The following is a 20,674-nucleotide window of genomic DNA, read 5'->3' on the forward strand; positions in this document are numbered from 1 at the left end:
CAACCCCCGGCACGCGGAGCCGCCGACAGCGCGGCGGCAACAGGCGCGCGCCCGCGGCCGCTTCCCGAGCGATTCACCTCAGCGCCTCGGCGGCCGCCCCAGCTCCTCCGCGAGGCCGCCGCTCCCCTCCTCTCAGACGCCGGCAGCACCGCCTCAGCCTCCTTCTCCGGAGAGCGGCCGCGACGCCGGCAGCAACTCGGGGAAGGGCGCGAAGCACCGCGGTGTCCCCCCGCGGGGCGGCAGAGCGCCGCCCGCTTTGCCCCAGGGCGCTGCGGGGCCGCGGAGCGGGCACGGGGAAGGACTGAAGTTTGCATTCGGACGCGCGCACACCCTACCTGCCGCCGTGGCGGAGGAGAAGACAGAAGAAGAGCCGCCGCTGTTGCTGCTCCCGCTGCTGCTCGGCCCGAGCCACCGGCGCTACCCTCCGCCAGCGATAGTAATGTTCATTTAAAGCTCGGCGCCCGCCGCTCCGCCGCGCCCGCCCCTCACAGCAGCGCCCGCGCAGCAGCGGGGCCGGCCACGCGCCGCCCCGCCCCGCCCCCGGACCCGGCACGCGCCGCCCCTCACGAGACCAACCGCTGCGGGGGCGCGAGGGCCGTGAGTTCCCGCTCAGGGCCGGTCCGAACGCCCCCAGACCCGAACCCCTCAGACCCGGCCCCGTCGGTCCCATCGCTCGGTGTGAAGGCGACACCAACTCGCCTTTTCCCCCTCGTTCGTCTCCGGGGAGGCTCCAGCACCTGCTCGGGCAGACATCGGTTCCCTGGAGCCGTTCGGCCAGTTTCCCCTTGGCCTGAATTAACAAAAGCTGGACAGAAAAGAACGGCAAGTCTGGGGAGGTGCTTAAAAAAAAACCCTAAGTTTTCTGCCGGAGTTTGAGTGGTGTTTCTGACTGGAAAGTTATTTCAAACAGAAAAGCTTAGAACTGTTTTTTTGCAAGTGCTGAAATGTAGATGCATTTCCTCAAAAATGTCTAAGTGTAGGAAAATACGTGGTTGGAATCTCCCCTTCCTTGGGATCCTTTTCAAATTGGTGTGAGTTTTGCAGTCAGGAGTCCCCAGCCGTTCCTGTCAGGAGGGCAGGTTCCCCAGCAGAGGCCAGGGCGGGTGAGCCCAGCACAGCGGGCACAGGCTGGAGCAGCCCCGTCCCAGGTACTCCCAGTCTCACACCGTGTTCCACCAGGGACAGACACATCCCAGATGTCCAGCGAACATTCACAGCTAGAAGAAAAAATGTTGGCACCTTTGACTTCCCAAGTGACTCTGAAATGAGTGAACGACAGTGGCAACTGGCCAGAAGATCCAACCAAAAGATCACCTGCTGAAGAGTTTTTCACGGTAAGCCGTCAGTGTAGTAGAAGAGTCAAACCCATGTTTTTTCCTCTGTGTTTCACTGTATTAAAGCACAGCGTCTGTTGTTTAGAAAGTGAAGTAACATTCATGATCTCTGCTAACATCTGTTGTCTTGCAATGCACAAAATTGGTAACAAAACCAGCAATGTTCATTGCACTGTCATAGACTTGTCAAGTCAGGAAGACCTGGCCTCCTCCTCTTCCTCTCAGCAGGTCTGGAGGAGATTTTTGGTTATTGTTTACCCCATTGGTAGGTTATGAACCCACCTCAAATTTTGTCTGCCTTCTTAATGCCTACCTTGCTCTGTGGATGTAAGTATGTTGTGTGAACTAGTATTTAACATGATAATAATACAGCAATAGAAATAAAACCACTGATCTCTATTACTAGGATGTGCAGATAGAGAGGATACATCTCATAAAATTGGCTAATTACCATTTTGAAACCCAGCTAATTGTGCAGGGGTTGCCAGATTGCTCAAAATCTTCAATGACTTTCTTATGAGTTTTAATGTGGAGAATATGTTCGCAGTGTTTAACACTGTTGCCCATTAATTACAAGGAATATTTATGGTGAATCTAATAACTGGGTTGTCCTGTAATCCACCATAATAATCAGAAATTTTCTTTCCCCATGTGGCTTAAAAAGGTAATAGCTAATGATATTCTAGCTGTCTGATTTATACAGCGTCAACGAATAACTACTGCTCTGGGATCTCGACTATTACTCCAGGGCTATAGATTTTGCTACTGACTAGCACTTGATTAGGCCTCATCTTCCTCATAATGCCATTGTCCTTGGGTTTAAGCTAAGTACTGCTTTCTGATTGACTTGGCTTTTTCAAAATATAGGATATATTCTGTTACTGAGACCTGTGCCCAGAGTGGTACTGAGTATTCAGATCACTTGAGGCTGGTTCTTAAACAGGAGAGCTACCTTTCTCTGGGCATGGATGAACCACAAGTACAGAAGAGGCTGCAGCCCTCACCACTCAGTTGGCATTGTCGGGCAAGACATCTGGGGGTTACCTGCCGTGTTGCGACTGTGTGACTGCCTGGGTTTCCTCTGCACTAGTTACGACACAGTGGAGTTGGCTGTCCTTTGCCTCCATGACAATTTGCATTGGTAAAGTCAAACTACCATTTGAAAATTAGCTACATAAACTAGGCATCTGCAGCTACGGGTAGAAGATTTTGTACTATTTCTCACGTTTTGGAATGAGGTGCTTTAGTTTAGATGTGTTTCCTTTTACTTGAAAGCTCCAATTTTGCAGAATAACTTGAGATTAAGAGAATAACTTCTGTGTCAAACTCCATTAATAGCCAACACTGTGCAAAGCAAACCTAGTGCTGTGGTTCCCAAGTTGTTCCTCATCATCTGGTCACTGCATGTAACCTACATTTCAGCAGAACACCTGTATTAATACAATAAATTTTAAGATCACCTCAATTCAGTTTGATCTGACTATGGTCCATGAGAGATTTGGGAACTTAGAATTATCCTACTGATCTAATACACTTGAAAATAGGTGCTGTAGTATCACAGAACCAAAATGCTAAGCCGTATTGCCTGCCTTCCTACCTACAGCTTTTTCCTGAGGGCAGCCCTTGAAAGGAAGAAGTCTGTGATTTGTTTTGGAGGTTGTGTCATAATCTCAAACTATATAAGCTTTAGCTGCTATGAGAGCTGTGACAGGGTCCAGTGGAAAGTTCTACTTAAAATTGGATGCCATGCTACAGTTAATTGACTTTAAAAAGATCTGCTACTGTTCCATCGTAATTCAGAGATTTGGGGGACTGCAGTTGTACTGATTTACAAGGCATGCAGACATTTCCAAGCTCACTTTAAACTAAAAGCCATGAGAATATGACATGGATTTCGGCGCAAGCTGCACAAGCTTGTGGTGCTTTTGACACTTGTGCTGCTCTTGGTACCTACATGTAAAGATCACTGTCCATTTAACTTACTAAGCATTTAATTTTTAATGCTGTTTGCTGCAGAATTCCTTGCAAACATCTAAGAAAAGGGAGATCCTATTTAAACAAGCTCCTGTGAGGGAGGAAAACTACGGTTTCCCCTGAGTTTCCCAGAGATTATTTATAAATGTGCTAGGCTTCGCCTGCTGTCTTGGCAAGCTGATGACTCTGAAGCGCGTATGTGGGGGAATCTGTTGAACGAATGGTTCCTGGATGCACACGCCTGTCTCCCTAGGGGTGTGACTGTGCTGGCTCCCCTGAAGGACAGGTTGGCTGGGTGTGGGCTTGACCACATGTGCCAATGCAGGCATCTCTGGGAGAGAGACAGGTGCGAGTCTGGAGCATCCTACTGTCTAGTCAGTTCTGAGAGACTTAAGATTCACGTGTGGTACAAACTTGCCAATGGGACTCTACTGCCACTTCCAGGAATTTGGTGTAACCTGGCTAATCTGCAGAGTCAAACAGTGTGCGTTTGACAAATGTTACTGAGGCACTGTCTTAGCGATCTAAGAAAGGTGATAGTTGAGGAAACTGAAAATGAGTGTAAATCGAAAGGTGTTATCTGCAGGCCTGAAGAAAGAAGACAGTTGCATTGATAGGTACAAGGCAACTCAGTACTTCTTTTGGCAGTTTTAAGAACTATTGCTGTCACTGTGTTTGCACCAGTTTAGATACTGCTAAATCTTACAAGCTACAGTGCTGTGTTTTTAATGCTATTCTAGATGACATGATAAATAGACTGTTCTGATCATTCTATTTGTCAGCTGGTTAAACAATTCCAGAGTGTAATTATTCCAAAAAGGTAACTGTTTATTTGCCAAAAGGAAAACACATCCCTGTGATGTAGTTTTGTGGTGGTTTTTTTTGTGGTTTTCTTTGTTTGGTTGTTTGTTTTGTTTTGTTTGTTTTCCTTTTTGTTCTTTTGATATTGCAGCTTTTGATGGTTAGATATCAGATAGGAACTAACAGCAGATACAGATCGTGCACTGAGTAATTTGCCATATTCAAGCACCATATCCTGCAGGAGCCATTAACCTTTGTTGGAAATAATATGCTGAATGGTCAAGGCTTGTGGTCATTACTCTTTTGGGTATAAGTCATCAGATCTCAAAAGCTCAGCAAGGTTATGGCTGGTCAGGACTTGGATAAGAAATGTGATCACACAGGTGCTGCATAATGTGGTATTATAATACTTACTGAGCAGAAAGGTGCTCATATGGAGTGTTGGAACTGAATCACCTCAGTCCTAAGCTTCTGGCTAGCATTTTTCATGCAAGATCCCATAGCATTCTGCCTGTACTAGGTAACGTAAGACTAATACACATTTCCCTCACCCAGTTCTTATCTGAGAAATAATAGCTGAGTTTACACCAGTGTTTCAGCTGGCTTTTTCAGAGACTCTTTCCTTCTTGCCCTTTCTCATTACACGGAGCCCTGTGTTGTGATGAGCAGGTGCTGTATTCCTTCTTGGAAGTGGTTGCACTGCAGAGATTAAAGAACATCCACCCTCATTTGATCTCCATTGCATGAATATAATTAAGCACAGCATTTGGCCAACTTTTTATCAAGAGCTCTTGAGCCTTTGGGATGAAATATGCTATTATAATTATAATTTGCTATTAATTATGTGTTGATTAAAACCAGCAGGAATGTGTGTCACTACGAAAGCTACCCATATCTCCTTTTTCACAGGGTCAAACAGCAATGAAAACTTTATATTGCTTTGGCAAACTTGGTTTGGATTTGTAAGTATTTAGCCAGTATCTAGTGGAGTGCCTCAGGGGTCAGTACTGGGGCCAATATTATTCAATATATTCATTAATGATTTGGAAAAGGGAATTGAGTGTACTATCAGCAAGTTTGCTGATGACACCAAGCTGGGAGGAGTGGCTGACACGCCAGAAAGCTGTGCTGCCATCCAGCGGGACCTGGACAGGCTGGAGAGTTGGGCCGGGAATAACCTGATGAAATTTAACAAGGGAAAGTGTAGAGTCCTGCATCTGGGCAGGAACAACCCCAGGTTCCAGTACAGGTTGGGAAATTACATATTAGAGAGCAGTGTAGGGGAAAGGGACCTGAGGGTCCTGGTGGACAACAGGATGACCATGAGCCAGCACTGGGCCCTTGTGGCCAGGAAGGCCAATGGTACCTGGGGTGTATTACAAGGGGGGTGGTCAGTAGATCGAGAGAGGTCCTCCTTCCCCTCTACTCCGCCCTGGTGAGACCCCATCAGGAATATTGTGTCCAGTTCTGGGCCCCTCAGTTCAAGAAGGACAGGGAACTGCTGGAGAGGGTCCAGCGTAGGGCAACAAAGATGATTAAGGGATTGGAGCACCTCCCTTATGAAGAAAGGCTGAGGGAGCTGGGTCTCTTTAGTTTGGAGAAGAGGAGACTGAGGGGTGACCTTATTAATGTTTATAAATATACAAAGGGTGAGTGCCACGAGGATGGAGCCAGGCTCTTCTTGGTGGCAAAAAATAATAGGACAAGGGGTAATGGGATCAAGCTGGAACACAAGAGGTTCCACTTAAATTTGAGAAAAAACTTCTTCTCAGTGAGGGTGACAGAGCACTGGAACAGGCTGCCCAGGGAGGTTGTGGAGTCTCCTTCCCTGGAGACATTCAAAACCCACCTGGACATCTTCCTGTGCGACCTCACCTAGGCGTTCCTGCTCCAGCAGGGGGTTGGACTAGATGATCTTTTGAGGTCCCTTACAATCCCAAACATACTGTGATACTGTGATTACAATTTAACTTGTGCTCCATATACCTTATCTTATTCAACATGAAGTGGAGAAGCAGGGAAACTAAGAGGTCTTGCTGCCATTTTTCACTCACTTGCTTTCCAGGCTTCAGTGCCATTTCTGACCCACAAGTAAACATAGGGTAGTTAATAGTCTGTCTGTTTGAAGGACTCTCAGGTGCAAATGAAAATACTGAGACTTATCAGCATCACCTCAACTGTTAAAGTGCAGTAAGAAATACAGCAACCAGATGTAACTAAGGGAAGGACTTCACGACTTCTTAAAGGTGTCTGGCCAGGCTTCCACAGGCAGTGCTGTCGAGATTGCTGTTGTGAAGCATCTCCACTAACAGAAACCTCTGTGTTTTGAGTCTTGGCTTTGGGAGGACCAAAGGCAACTTCTGCAAGCTTGGACAGTTTGGAGCCTGATGCAAAGTACCCTGAATGGAGTGGGAAAAAGTTTCTCATTGACTTTGATGATGATGTTTGGAGTAGGTCCCTAATAATAATTGCATTGGAGCGTAGCAATAGCGATTGCTATTAGAGCTAGGATTTGGCCTTCACAGATGATGATAAATAATCTAATGATTATTATTGCACTTATTTTTGCATTTCTATAGTATTAAGAGGCATTCATAATGTTTTGTTATATTTTTACATCTCAAAGAAAGTTGGCTTGAATTGTGTTTTAAAAAATAGCTTACATCTGTTTTGGCTTTCAAGAGCAGTTATTGGGCTGATAACATCTGGAAGGGAAAGAAAACTATTGCATACAAGGGCAGATACTAAGTATAGCAGGGACAAAAGATCTGAGCTCCTCATCAAAGCATTCAAATAGAGGAGAAGAGAGATTATAGAGGGCCTCATATGGCCAAGGAAGTAGCAAAAGCCAGTTTCGTCAGGGACAATAGCTGTGAAGATGGTAGCAGTGCCAACGTTTCCTGCCATCCAAAAAAGTTTTCAAAATGTCCTTCTTCGACACACTGTGCTTCAAACCATCCTAGCATTAAGGTTGATCCTTACAGTTTTTGGTATTAGCTAAAGATAGATTATTTTTAAAATGAAATTAAAATTATTTTCATACCGCAAACCATGTCAAATTAATATGGGACTAGCCATGATTTTTTCCCTCCTACCAGAAAAATGTGTGGGGTGCTTTTCTGGAAAGAACAGCACCTTGCTGTCTAGGAAGATATCTTGCAGAGAAACACATTATCTCGTGTAGCTTTGCTGCACGGTGACATTTCATGTGTCCCCCAGCAGCACAAACCCTAGGGAGAGCAGCTAGTTCATAGAGCGCATGGAGGAAGCACAAGGTGAACTCACTCCTCTATGTCATGGGAAGAAGAGAGCAGTTCCTCAGAGGGTTTTTTCCACCTTGAAACTTCTTAGTTTATCAGTGAGCAGCACAAAGGAATTAGTGAGACCTTATACCTTTCTTGTCTGTAGAGGCACACAAATTGCTTCAATTATATAGTTTTCTGATTGCAGGGCACTTGTACCAGGAATTAGGTTTGTGCATACTATTGGAGTCTATAGCAAATATTTTTTTTTCCTCTTTTTCAAAAAGTCTTCCAGAATTGATTGTTTCAGATTTTGAGAACCTGAGAAATCCAAATGACATTGTACTCAATTGATCAATGTACTCTTGGGGGTTACTGGATCATGTCTGTGGGAAATGTGCTTAGAAATGCACTAAATCGAGTTCTTTTACACCACTTAACTGAATCTCATCAGCATGTGTCTCCTGTTTGGGCAACTGATACCTTGCAGAGTTGAGGCCATGTGACTTGCTGAGCAGAATCTTAAACTTTATATATCCATATTGCTGGTGTGAATGAGGTTTAGATTCTTGCTCATACAGAGGTGAGTTAAACCACAGAAGGGTGGCTGTATAAGCACAAGATCAAGCCTTCACACACTCTTGAACAGGTTTAAAGGGTACGAGCAGCAATATTATACTTTCCTCTGTCACTAAGTATGTTCTTCCCTATGAAAGGAAAGTTAATCTCTTCTCATTCTTGTAACAATTGTATATATATCCAAGCCCTGAGTTTACAGTGTATCTTGAACACAAAGACAGTATTTGTCCAGTGCATGATAAATCTGCATCCAGATTTCACACCTCAAGAAGTTAGACATCACCACCAAAAAGAAATCAAGAAATCAAGTTTTTCTCTCAGTTCATATATATACATACTTACATGTATATATACATACACACACACACACACATATATATATATATACACAGTAAGGCAGGTCGTACAAAAGCTTATAATCCTGGAGGCTAAATATAAGAGTTTCTGTTTCAAACTAGTTTGCTGAAAGAAGGGAAGCATCACCAAGTATATGCCTATGCATAGGACCTGATTTTCTGAGCCAAGATGATTTTCTAGGGACTAAATTCCCAGGACTGTGGCACTGTATTGTGGAGCTGTGTGAATAAGAGAAGTGAGAAGGAGTGTTTCTGTTACCAACTCAGAGAGAACATTCTAGAAAGTGCAAGATAGCTGAAAGCAAAACAAGAAATTGAGTCTGTTGAGTTCTGTATTGTTCAGCAAAACAAAACTCAAAACTTGGATCTTTCTCTACAAAGAAAGACTGCTTCAAGGTAATGTCATCCCCTATTTGTCTCCTAACAAGCTACCAGCTTAACATAATCACTCATATCAGAAAGTTTTAAAAGGAGCTTTGAAAAGGGAGTCCTCAAACCTGTGAAAGGGCGATCTTTTTTTCACCAAAGAACACATATATTGTGCTATGTGAACTTGTGGGGTGAAGAACTGGGTAACATTCAAAACAATACTAGACATTCTTATGAATGATGAAAATATTCACAGTTATAAACCAAACATACAAATATATCTGTTTTGAAACATGTTAAAAACTGTCAGTTATTTAATTCAGGCTTAAATTTGAATTATCAGGACAAAATGTTCCATAGTGGAAGTTCTGCTATCTTAACCTCTTCTGGTAATTTGGTATACCATTTCTGGAGTTGGGATACCCTCATCCATGTGTCAGGTATTAACATCAGTTCAAAAAATACAAATATTAAAATCTTAACTGTGATTTTAATATGCAGAAAATTTAATGGACTTACTGCCATTTTAGGAGCCTACCAGCATTTTGCATTTTCTCCTGGCACTGTGACTGTATTCAATGGTGTGTTTGTAATGCCTGTTCAAGATAGTTAGGCACATTAATTAGTTCTAGCTCAATAGTGCAATATTTTCAGTATTTTGATTGTTCTTTTTTTTTTTTTCTTCACTCTTTCTCTAGTGTGCTTTCTCCTCCAGTAGGATATTCAAGTAACTTTTAAAGTGACCTGAAGAATCTGGATTCCCAGCAGCCACCTGTTTCAATGATGCTGTGCTTTGCAGTTTGACAGCACATCCATTTAAATTACCTAGATGGTTTTGGTTTTGTCTCTGAATTGATCTGGCTATTTCTTCAATCTTCGTACTTAAGTCAATACACATCAAAAGGCAATGGGCACCAGAAGCAATACCAGCCTGTGGCCACTCTTATGCTGGGAACTGTGCGGTGGGAGGTGCTGTGGTTCAGATAAAGCAAAACCAGAGAGCCTGGCTGCTGTGACGCAAGTATTTTCTGTTGTTCCTTTCACAGGAGTAAGAGCATTAAGCCCCGGTGTTCTGGCCATATTCCACTTTCCGCTGAACTGGTTTTGGCTAAGATAGAGTTAATTTTTTCATAGTACCTGGTATGGTGCTGGTTTTTTTGATTTGTGACAAAACCAGTTTTGATAATGTAGGGATGTTTTAGTTATTGCTGAACAGCACTTACACAGCATCAAGGCCTTTTCTGTTTCCCACATTTCTCTGTTTTCTTTGCCAGCAAGTAGGCTGGGGGTGCAGAAGAAGTTGGGAGGGGACACAGCTGGGACAGCTGATCCCAGCTGACCAAAGGGATGTTCCGCAGCATATGACATCATGTTCAGCAATAAAAGCTAGGGGAAAGAAGACAGAGGGATGGAAGACATTCAGTGTTACGGGTATTTGTCTTCCCAAGTAACTATTATGCATAATGAAGCCCTGCTTTCCTGGAAATGACTAAACATCTGCTTACCAATGGGAAATAGTGAATTAATTCCTCATTTTGCTTTGCTTGTGCACACAGTTGTTGCTTTACCTGTTGAACTGTCTTTATGTCAACCCATGAATTTTCTCAGTTTAGATTGGCAAGCTCCCTTGATACCAGTTTGCAGAGTGGGGATACCGCAGCAAAAGTCCATAAGAAGTGAGGACTGCATATATTCCACTGTCACTTATGAAGTTTCTGCTTGATTTGTAGTAAATAATAGTTACAGGGGGTTTGTGTTAGTTTGTGTTTTTTTTTTCTCTCCCCTATTGTGTAATCTCTTTATGAGGCAGTTCCATCAGAGATACAGAAAGAACAATAGAGACAAGAGCAGGTACTGCCAGTTGATGCAGCTTATGAGGACAGCTGTCCAGTTAACATGACTTTGAATTTGGGGTTTGATTTATGTGAGAAAAATCTACAAGGGAGGAAGTGAACTTCAGCAGCTGGAAATACATTTTGATTACACTCTGATTAATTTCCTGGGGAGAGGGTGAGACACTATCATTTTGCTAAAATGTGCTAAAGCATTTTTTGTCCTCTTCTGAAGTTTTCAAAGCTGTATCTTTGCAAAGACATTGAAGTCCTCCATAACGAATTTTCACTCTCTGTTTATTTGGAGACCTAACTCTAACCCCAAATGTGATATTTGTAGCCCACCAACAAAACTTTTTATGAAAAGCCTGACTGTTCTACTGATGTTCTTTTCAGTTGACTTGGGTGCCTGATAAATAGGAGACCGCTTGCAAAAGCAGTTCTAGAATGAAATTTTTGTGGCAGAACAGGAAGGAAAGAAGAAAAACAGTTAAGCAGCTACCAGACAATTGATTTTCACTGGGAGAATAAGCAGGTATTACGTATTCCAGTCTTACTTAGGTTCTACTGATGATGTTGATTGTATGCTCCTATTAGTACGGTGTCTCACATTTTGCTATTTATTAATGTCTATATTGAGTTATTAAAAAGATATTTTGTATGCTGAAAACCCAAAACCTAGACCAAAACAAACACCATATGTGCACACACTCAGACACATACACATCCCAGTAAAAGTTAATGTTAGAAGTACATTGAAAGCCAGCACTGTTTTTCTATGTGTGCTAGGAAAAGAAATTTTTAAATATCTCTTCAGTCCTCACCCTGTAATTTCCTGGTTGCCACACACTCTAGTCCTGTAGCAGTGGCTGGGAAAGCAGCAGCAGCAATTCAGAAATCTCTTTTCCCCCTGCCACTTTGCTACCCTAACTCAAGAACAAGCAAGTGGTATGAAAAGAGCAAGCAGGTGCCCAATACATGTGTGTGAGAAATTCTTCTGAAGTTGCCCCAGCATCTTATTCTAGGGCCTATTCTAGTACTTTTGAATGAAACTTGCAGACAGAAATATGTTGGTTTGTGCCTGTGCAGACTTTGTGGACCATGGACTGTCTGACAGCTATGCAGCTGTAATTCTGTCCAATGCTTCTGGAAAGCACCAGTCGTTTTGCGTGCAGTGCAGTTCTGGCACAGACAGCTAGTGCTGGGGAGCTGACCATATCACCCTGGACCACTGCAGATGCTCCAGATGTGTGAGGAGCTCAGAGTGAAGGGAACTCTCAACTTTCTCCAAAAACTCAGAAGTCTCATTCAAAAAGGGAGAGTTCTCAAATCCCAGCCAAAGCAGCTTGTTTGAGCAGAACCGACAATCATTCCCAAGACACTCCAGTATTTGTCAGCGTGTTTTGGTACAGCGCTTGTTGCTGAACTTGGTTCTTTTGCAGGTCTATGAGGAAAATGATGCAGTAGAGTTTAACGTGTTTCATCTTGCCCTCCCTTCAGTGAGTGAAAGTATCTTTTTAGCACTCTCCGGTTGTCGTGTTTCTTTTTCAGACTGCCTAGGGTAGAGGTGTAGTCTCATGATCTGGACAAGGGTCTCTAGCCTGCTTCCTCATGACCAAACAGTGGATTCTCTTAATTCCTCCTTCATGGAGGCAAGTGCACCAAGTCTTTATTTTCTTGCCCTTGCCAGGGCAGCCAGTGCCACTCAGCAGCCACAAGAAGCCTCATTCCTTTGAGCCAGTAGGCTTCCAGAAAGGAACAACAGTCTGAACCCCACCTTGTTTAAGCAGTCTTAAAATGGTTCCAAACTCATCCATAAGCACTCTGAGTATGTCCTCTGACCTGCACTGTGTGCCTGTGGTGCAACTACATTAACCTCACCCACAACAGCCAAGCCATGTGTGTTGGAGAGATCAAACACTATGATATTGATACTGCGGATTTCATGCAGGTATTAACATCATAGCAGTTAAATATGTGGGGTAACCAATTGTCTTAAGGGATAAACAAGCCTAGAAAATAGCTAGGGCAGGTTAAAACATTGAAAGCAGCCTGTCACCATAAGCAATGTAAGACAAGCCAGCTCTTCCTAGACCCGTTTCATCTCTCTCTTCACACAGACATCAGCTAGTACTAGCCATTGTGGTGTGTTTCTTTTACTGAGGCAGTGCTGGTTGACATTCTCCTCTGCTATTATTAAAATGTTACATTAATTTGACACTCTCCAGACTACACTCCTACAATACCAAGGACAATGCCTGAATATTTATTAATTACCACACTGCAGGTTGATCAGCTTTCCCACTCCTGGGAGCTACCCAGCGCAGTTTACAGGGCCAGCAGCCACAGATTCCATACCAGATACCCTAAAAGCCATGAGGAAGGAGTCTCCAGGTGACTGTCACAGGGGAGGGGTGACATTGCTTTCCAGCAGTCTCAACTATCCATTGCCACATGAGTCTGTCTGGGTCTCAGGCAGTCCTGTTAATACCTTGTTAGCTGACTTCTCCAACAGCCAGATCAGCTAACAGCCCTGTGGCGTGGGACATGCTGGGACCGCTCAGTCTTGCTTGGCAGCTTGGCCACTTGGTTGCATTGCACTTACTGTAATTTCACCGTAAAACTCTGTACTTACTCCTCGTTATAAACCATTAACCAATTTCAAACAGTAATGGGTATTTATTCTAATTCTTGCCAGAGAGGCATCAGTGGGACACTAGTTGTAATGCAAATTGGGTTTATTAGTGACATATAAAACAAGCCAAGATTGTTAAAAGTGATTTGTGATTTGAAGCGTCTATCCTCAGCAAATCAGAAAAGGATTGCTTTCTAGGAAATGCTGAGCAACAGTGCTCTGAAAATGTATTTAGTCTCTCAAGTTGAGCACATAAAATTACCATGGTCTTTTGAAAAGGTTTCCCATGTTGTTTTAGAAAGAGTAAAACCAGTTTGCAGTGTGCGTGACATGCCTTTAGAGTATCCATTTGTATCTTCTTGGAGAAAGACATTTGTTTGATGACTTTCAAAAGTTCAAATTCAATGGATTTGTTAGGAATTATTTGAGGAAATCAGAGCACTTCCTACTAAAAGTTATTTATAGTAGGAAAACAGAAGTGTTTTCACCATACTAAAGAGAGTGCCAATATAAAGATAATTTCTGGTTTGCTCTGATAAGAACATTTAAAATAAATGTCCTGTAGGTAAGAGATAAGTTGAAACTTAAGCTGATAACGTTAATTAGTTATTCATGTAAAGAAAAAGAACACGTAACTTGAACATAAAAATATGCTTGAGATTCCAAACTGCGTTAAAGCTTTGATGGGATGACATTAAATTCTCATGAGACCAGTTTGTCTGAAGAATGGTAACTAAGATAAGAACAGACAATGTGGTTCTGGTTTTGAAAGGCAAATATTTTGGGATTGATGCTATCATTCAGATATATAAACATGGTATATGATCTATAGTAGTTGTTTGTACCCTTACCAGTGGGCAGGAATATACAGAAGTATTGTAAACCCAAACTTCTAACTCCAGAAGACCCTGTATCTTCCCTGGAAGGCTGTGTGAAGGAAATGAAGGCAGCAGAGCTGTTTGTGCTAATCCCTTCTTGCTTCATGTGGCAGCATAGAATAGATTCAAAGTGAACATTAATTATATTACATGTAATGTGTCTGAGAGTTCAGAATAATTTTGGCTCTTTTTAAATCTTCTTGCGTTTGCGTTATCTTAATTTTCTAGTGATTTTCCTCCATTTTCCTGTTTGTTTCTGGCTTCATCAATCCTAAGAGTAAGACTTAGCAAATACATATGCTCTCTGACGAGATTAAATAGTGTTAAGCACCCGCTCCCCTTGGTTATTGTCTGCAGGAGTTTATTAGCACTTTCTAAAAAGACTGTTCAGTATGTTTCTGATGGATGGTATCTAATGCCAGCTGTCAAGAAGTCTAGTCCCATAATATAATAATGGCAAATAATATTCACCCTCGTCTAAAATCAAATTCATGAACCAGCCCCCCTTCTTCTGAGGCTGACCTGGGAAACCTAGCTTTACTTTTAGTAGCAGGTAGGATCAGAAGGAAACTAGAGAAGTACTGTTCTTCTTTATGCTTTGAACAAGGATTTTTCACAGAGCACAAGTGCTAACTAAATTTCCAGTCATAAGAGTTTTGGCATTGAATTTCAGAGGTGGCAGCATTAGACAAAGAAAACCAGAGTGCATTAGTGGCTGTAGTGTTGCTGCCCTGGAGCACTGTTGGGACTGCAGGTTCTGCAGAGACATGGTTCTCAGTCCCGGGTGGGTTTGCTGCTCTTACGAACTGTAGCTAGCAGCTCTCTTAATTTTGCTGCTGGGCTTAGACTTACTAAGTCATCAGTTAAGATAACACAGCAGATTTTGCATGGAAGGGCACACTTTCCTATCTGCTAGTATTATCATGTGGAGAATGTCTGTCAAGACACTGGTGATAGTTTCTTAAGCAAATGTAGCAAGATTCGTCACCTCATTTGTGAGAGGTGTTAGTGAAGGAGCTCTTAAATTCTTAACGTTTTTTATATTACTAACTCTGAGCTCTGGACCTGAAGATGAGGAGGGTGAGATACATAGGTGCCCTGGAAATCTTTGCAAGTATCAGCAGTCAGTGCTAGGCAGTCAATATTCTTGCTTACAGTTTAGACTTGTGTACTAGACTATTTCAAGCATCAAATGGGATTCATGATAGGAAAATCGAAGTACTATCTTGATCTATTTTCACATATGATTTTTTTGGTAGAAAATATCCAGCGTTCACCCCAGATTTAGGAATTATTTTGGGTGACTGAAACCCTAAATTGCATTAAAGAAACTATTTAATGAAAGAAATCACCTGCTTTTAGATATGGCTGCTGAATGTCCCCCCCATGGAAAACTGTCCTGAGGCTGAGTCCATCCAAGACCTCCATCTGTGATAAGGAATAGCAGTTCCCACTAAGCCAGTTCGTGAGTTCACATTGTCCTGTTGCTTCCATTACCACTAAGCAGCACAGCTGCAGTTTTGATACTCTGCTTTATCTTCCTTTATTTTTTAATTGTATAGCTTGGCTGTCTTTAGTTAAGGAATTTGGGACTAGAGGTACTTAGTTGTTAAAAAAAATTTCTGTTTCCTGTTCTCTGACCTCAGCAGCTGCACACAAATGCACTCATACATGTACATGTGATGCAAAAAGAAATGTGAGAAGGTGATAGTTTAGAAAAAAAACAACAACATTATCAAGGTTGATAATGTTTTTACTGGATGTCAAAAGTTTGTGAATTCCTCTCCAGGTGTATGGCACTTGGAGGCATGATAGAAATAAGATGGCAGGTAAGAAATGTTTTAAAAGAAGTAAATGGCTGAAACAGCAGAGTGGAAGAACAAGACTAGTAAAAACCAATAAATGCTTATCTGAGGGCTGTAAGCAAAAGTGCAGGAACATTAAAATACTTCACATTACTGTAGTAAGAAAATATCATCTGGAGGAGGAAAGGCAAAATCACAAGACATAATAAAAAAGAGCAATTATACAGTCTTGACAGGCACTGTCGTTTGAGACAATAGCAATTGTAAGCTTTACAACTGAAGCTGTTTTAATAACATAAAGTTCATGTTGATATGGGTACTGCTTTGTGTATCGCATATGTAAAGATGCCTCAGAAGCTGTCCTGCCCCTGGCACTCTGACAGGATTCCTGGAGCAAAGAATTGCCCAAGAGTACGCAAGCACTTGCCTGTTCAGCAGGATGGTATCCTGCTGATTGCACTAAGCAATAGAAATGGTGGCTTCACTGCAGAGAGCAGTCCCTACGTAACGTCTCCTGGGAAAACGTAAAGCAATGCAATTAGGTAACACAAGCAGGCTAGAGAAATAGAATTTCTAAGGGTGGCGTCTTGCAGAACTGGTGAAGACATTCCGATTTTGGTTTGGCAAGATACATCAAGTAATTTTTCACTAAAATAAATTCTAAATGCTGAAATCAAAATTGGAATTTTTCAAAGCTGTTCTAGAAGGCCAGATAGCCATCTAGTATGCAAATTAATGAAATTATTTCTAGCAATTTGTGTAGCTTTCTCTCTTGGAATTTTTCCCTGGAGTAGATCACACAGATAAGAAAGTTCACAGTGCTTCACCCATTCTTTTGAATGTACAATCAAGTGTCTAATTGTCAGTCTGTTATTTCAGATCCTTTACAAAATGCCATTTTAAATCTAAATAATAAGCTACTGCTCAGTAATGTGGGCTGAATCCCTTTGAAAAAGGAGAATATCTGTGCTTTGTTTCAAGCAAGGCAAGTTTGGAAATATTTTGCTTTCAAAGGGACTCATTCCCTAAGCACACTGGTTTTCAGCTGACAGTCTAAATGACTTGTTTTCTCTCCAGTCTCAAAAGATCCATGCGAGCAGAATGTGGATTTTGTACACAACAGCAAGGTGTCAAGACTTACAATGGGCGTTGAGGATACTGAGTGTTAATGTGTACGGGGCTTAGGCCAAGCTGTAAAATACAGGATGAGTGGTATAATACAGAACTAGGCAAAATCCCACCTGCTCCAATTGGATGTTCATTGCCATATTTTTTAATATTTAAAAGAAAGAAAGGTTTAGGGAATAATTTCTCTCAAGGTTGTTACTGAGAAAAGTGTAGCTTTCACTCTAGGTACTGCCTTGAGCCCTTTAATATAAGACTTACAATAAGGGGACTGGTTGTCTATACATTACCAGGAGTAGAAATGCAGTTCTAGGGAATGAGATATATTGGAAATCCTATGGTTAAACATTAAACAGAAATCCCATGGTACCATTAAACAGACAACTGATACAAAATCACAAAGAAATGTTCACTGGTAAATCTGTCTCCATGCTCATTGGCAACTGAAACAAGCAGGAGCTAATTTGAGAGCTAAAACAAGTTAAGCTCTTCACTCTGAAAGGAAAAGAAGGTGCAGTTCCTCGCATGGAAGTTTGCTAGAGAGAGAGAACAAAAAAGCTACTTTAATGTTATTCTTGAGAATCGCTTCATATGATTGGCAGCAGCCTGCAAAAGGAGAACCAAGGTGGAAACGGATGTTAAAATTTGATAAAATTTGGCTTAGAGGCAGAACTAGGTTTCCCACAGAAAGGTTGGTTCTGAATCAGTGTCCTTCTAACATAAATAACAGGATTTTCTTTAATCAGACAGACAAGATTCTCCCTGACCTCCCTCGATTTTCCAACATTAAAACAGTCAAGCACACTCATAGAAGATAGAGTTTTACTATGAAATGTTTTGGAACATAAACATGGTTTTAATATTTACTATCAAGGGACAGATATATGGTCTTAATTTTCTGCTGGCCTTTATATGAGAGAAAAGTATGTTAGTAGTTGTAGATTGGTAATGCTTTTTCAATAGAACCTTTTCAGAGCTTGTTTTCTTTTCCAAACCTAGCCTCTTGTTGTCAGTATTGTCCTGTGGTTCTTCACGAAAATGTACACCTATATTTTTAAATGCAAAAACCTGATTATCTTGCAAATTCCTTACACTGTCAGCATTCACATATAATAAATTGCTGCCTGCATAAGTTTAATATTAGAATTATTTGATGCTGTATGGAATGAATAGGAGGAGGTGATTGAACTAGAGTTATTGACCTGTTGATTTTGCCTCTGATGACTTCTCTGGAATGTCTATGACACCATAACTGAGGGTCCAGAGGGGGAAGAACAAACATCTCAACAGAGATCCCCTGCTGTATCTGTGTAGAAGCCCAGGAAAAATGGATGTAGACCTTTTAAAGTATAGAGGGCCCCATTAGACACTGGGAAGTGTCATATATCTTTTTTTAAAAGGTTTAGTCACAAAATCTTACCTACTAGAAGAACTGCCTCAGAAGGATGCCTTTAGGAGAAGGCAGATGAAGAAAACTGATGTCTATTTGCAATTAGTAGAGCGCAACATAACCCAGTAAAATAGCCTTGTGCTAGAAGTGCCCAGGCAGTCGTGCAGGACACTTCTGAGGAAAACCGAGAAGCTTTCCCTGTGATATACTGCAGCACAACCATTCTCTGATTGCAGCTGGTGACTTGATTGTGCTCAGAGATCTGTGGCTCTTTAATTCAGCTGTAGATGGTTCCATTGTTGACAAATTAACAATTGCCAGTTGACTCTTACAATCCCATTTGTCTCAGCCATGTCCTGTGGCTGTGAGTGCCATAGAATCTTAGGCTCTATGCAATGCCTCAGCTGTATCTGGTTTTATTCTTGTTTCTGATGCATTTCCAGCCTGCTTAAGCTTTTCCCAAATGAAAGCTACCATCACATTTTACCAATGTTTATGTTTTATTTTGGAACACTGATAATTTTTGCTTAATTGAATTGTTATACAGAATATGAAAGTCTGTACCTGCTGGAAAAGATAGTTTAACAAATCCAGCCCACTTTTCTTGAATGATGTTTTGATGGAAGAAGTACTAACACTGTTGAAATGTCATTTTCTTACAGAAATATCCTATTATTACTATTTATTATAGCAAAAGAGGCCTAAACATATTAATAAGGCAAGGCATGCTGGGAGACTTAATATCTTTTATTAGAGCAGATGATGGATCTGGAAAGGAGTCAAAGACTGTTTCTGTTTCAGACCTGAAGCAGGAGCTGCATGCCCCAAAACCTGACTTGTTTACCAATAATAGCAGCTGGTATAATAAAATTTATTGCCATTTCCTCCACAGCTTGCCTAGATTTTTATTTCACAATTTGCAGTGACTTCCTGCTTTGAATTTTTCTTATTTTTTTTGCTGGATTAGAAGAGAACAGGCATTTTCAAAAAGCCAAATTCAGAACATTATTTTCAACTTCTGAGGATTTTTTTCTGTTTAGAAATATAGCTGAAGTTTTAAAATCTCATTATCCTTCAGATCAGAGAATCTAAGTCCTGTCCTTTCACCCACTTCCCATTTCTTAGTGAGAGAATCTCTATGACTGCCTTTGAGGTATATTTGCCAGAAACTAGGTACACACCGAGGGTCCAGGCTGTAGAAACCAGTATTAACTCTGTTGATAGAGCTGAGTCCAACAGCATGGAGATGGGATGACTCTCGTCCTGCTGGAAGGGATTTTCTTACTCAGGGTGATCTCAGTGGCCCAAGATGAGCACTAGGAAAGGTGAAGCGGACAGTTTGGCCACACGGTCTGTCTTCTCCCAAGCCACCAGGAAGACCTTTGAACACAGTGGCCCAAGGTCATCCCTAAGTTTGTTCTCATATTAGTGGTGTTACACAAAGTCAGCCTGACCTTTTGATGGAGAGTATGAAGGTGGAAGAAAGTTGGAGAAGCTTAAAAAAAAGAGCACCTAGCGGGCCTGTTTGTTTAGTTCAGTCATGCTTTCTTAAACTTGCCGCTTAATGAGGGAGTTTGCTGACATGTCGTTGTGTAATGGAGCCGTAATGCAGTTGTGGGATGCTGTGTTTGAAACAGCGAGATGCTGCACAGTAATGAAAGGATGCTTTGGCTGGTAGGGGACTGCTTATGTAGTGGTGGGATGAGAGAGACCCTATTTGCTTAATGGTAGGGTGCTGCTTGTGTAGTGATACAACTGCTTTGCCAATGGAGGAGATCGCAAAGCACCAGCAAGATTTGAGAAGTGTCGGCAAGGTTTGAGAAACCCCAGCTGCCAAGTGACTTTGTTTTTCTTCTCATTCTTTTTATTGAGGCATGGAGAGAGACAGCCTAACCTTTTGTTCCAGCTGCATTTTTTACATTTCATGTTGTTTTGTATTATGTTTAACAAACTACTGACATCTGGAGTCACAGCAGTGCTTGGCCCTGAAGTACTGTTTCCATTACAACTTAGACCCCCCTCTCTGCCTTTTTATTTGCACAATAATACAACACCCTAATTCTGCATCCCTCTGTGCAATAGCTTATTCTCATGAAACCACAATCACTTTATGTTCTACCCAGTCCTCCAGTCCTTTAATTTATTTTGCCATTTGCGTAATGGATTGACAAAGCCTTACTGTTATCAACTAATTTCTGTCTTTTCAATGACTTGGTTAAGAAATGACTGCAATGTATATGACTGGATAGATGAAAACCCTAAGAAAGAGATTTCTATTTTGTCTGTTTTTCACATCGCATCCCATTCCTTAGGCCTGATCCAGCTAAATTTTGTAACTGTGTGTTGTGGGAAAC

At 41.8% G+C, this 20,674-nt stretch overlaps 1 protein-coding gene across 2 annotated transcripts in view; it reads right to left on the reverse strand.

The window, feature by feature from the left end:
* SLC6A1 (solute carrier family 6 member 1) overlaps positions 1–495 on the reverse strand; it is a 61,954-nt gene extending 61,459 nt beyond the window's left edge. Inside the window, exon 1 of one of the 2 annotated variants that reach the window (XM_065845476.2) lies at positions 336–495. The gene's annotated coding sequence lies outside the window, so the exon portion shown is untranslated. Of the gene's footprint in view, positions 1–77; positions 98–335 lie in introns of those variants that run through there. The other variant, XM_071813022.1, reaches the window with a different exon arrangement.
* Between the last annotated feature and the right edge of the window lie 20,179 nt (positions 496–20,674).

This window comes from Patagioenas fasciata, chromosome 10 (genome assembly GCF_037038585.1).
Source record: "Patagioenas fasciata isolate bPatFas1 chromosome 10, bPatFas1.hap1, whole genome shotgun sequence".
Lineage (NCBI taxonomy): Eukaryota > Metazoa > Chordata > Aves > Columbiformes > Columbidae > Patagioenas > Patagioenas fasciata.